Raw genomic sequence first — 1,576 nt, forward strand, 5'->3', positions numbered from 1 at the left:
TGGAGTTGGGTTGGGAATAAGTTGGGTTAGGTGTGAGTTAGGTTGGATAAGATTAGGATTAGGTTGGGTTAGGGAAAGTTAGGTTAGGTTAGGTTGGGGTAAGTTAGGTTAGGTTAGGGGTAAGTTAGGTTAGGGTGAGGTTAGGTTAGGTTAGGGATGGGATTAGGTTGGGGTTGGTTGGGGTAGGATTAGGTTGGGTTAGGTGGGAATTAGGTTAGGGGTAAGTTAGGTTAGGGTAAGTTAGGTTAGGTTAGGTTGGGGTAAGTTAGGTTAGGGTTTGGTTTGGGGTATTAGGATTAGATAAGGTTAGGTTAGGTTAGGTTAGGTTGGGTTAGGGTGGGGTTGGGTTAGGATAGGTTAGGGTGGATTAGATAAGGTTAGGTTAGGTTTAGGTTATGGTAGGTTAGATAAACTTAAGTGTCTCGTCAGGCTAAGTTAGATTAATATAACTTAAGTCAGGTTAAGTTTGTGATCAAAAATTAGTCAACAGGGGAAAAAATGAGGCAGGTTTCATTACCATATTCATGACTCAGACATTTTGCCTCGATAGCTTATGTTTTACTCCACCACGCTCAGGCAAGATAGTGCTATGCCACGTCGTCCCTTAAGGCTCAATAATACGCCGTAACAGGGAGGATTCACGCCCGTTTATACCATGTAACTCAGGACTTTTGTTTTTGTTTCTTTCCCATACAGGTAACAGAGTCAAGGCTTATTGTGTATGGTCACCCAAAGCTGTTAACGAGCCAATTAGGTCAAGTGATTATTCTTAAATCAGATAAATTTATTGACACAAACTTTATCAATTTATTTTATTTTTATATTGTATTTATTAATTTATTAACTATTTCTTTCTTTTTATTTACCTTTTTTTTTTTTTCTATCAATTTGGTTTTGTGGATTAGAAAAAATAATTCAGTATTACGCAATTTTGTGTTAAGCCAAACTACAGTATTTATATCATTGTTTTGTGTGTGTGTGTGTGTGTGTGTGTGTGTGTGTGTGTGTGTGTGTGTGTGTGTTGGTGTGTGTGTGTGTGTGTGTGTGTGTGTGTGTGTGTGTGTGTGTTTGTTCTCACTCTCATACTCTCTCTCTCCTCTTCTTCTAACTCTCTCTCTCTCTCTCTCTCTCTCTCTCTCTGACGGTGCTTCCCTTCCAGCGTTCAAACTCCATTTACTTACCTAACTCTCCCTTCCCTCTCCCTTCCCTCTCCCTCTCCTCTCACTCTCTTCCCTCCTCTTCCCTCCTGCAATTTCGACGGGAGTGATATATATACATATAGTCTTTATCTTATATGCGTTCAAGATGATGTGTGGCGTTAATTGCCCCTCAGTACTGTACCTCTGCTGTAACCAAGTTTTGTAATCTCCTCCACACATGTACCAGTTTGTATTGAGAAGCTATTTCTGTAGCTGAAGTGAACTCTCTTGGATTAGTACAGGAAATTGTGTTTTTTGTAGTTATTTATATTTTTGTCTTTGTAGCCTGAATCTGTAACTTTACCTGTACCTGTATATATACCTGCACCTGTACCTGTATCTATACCTGTACCTGTATCTATACCTGTACCTGCACC

The sequence above is a fragment of the Homarus americanus genome, unplaced genomic scaffold, assembly GCF_018991925.1.
Source record: "Homarus americanus isolate GMGI-L3 unplaced genomic scaffold, GMGI_Hamer_2.0 scaffold23005, whole genome shotgun sequence".
NCBI classification, from domain to species: Eukaryota; Metazoa; Arthropoda; class Malacostraca; order Decapoda; family Nephropidae; genus Homarus; species Homarus americanus.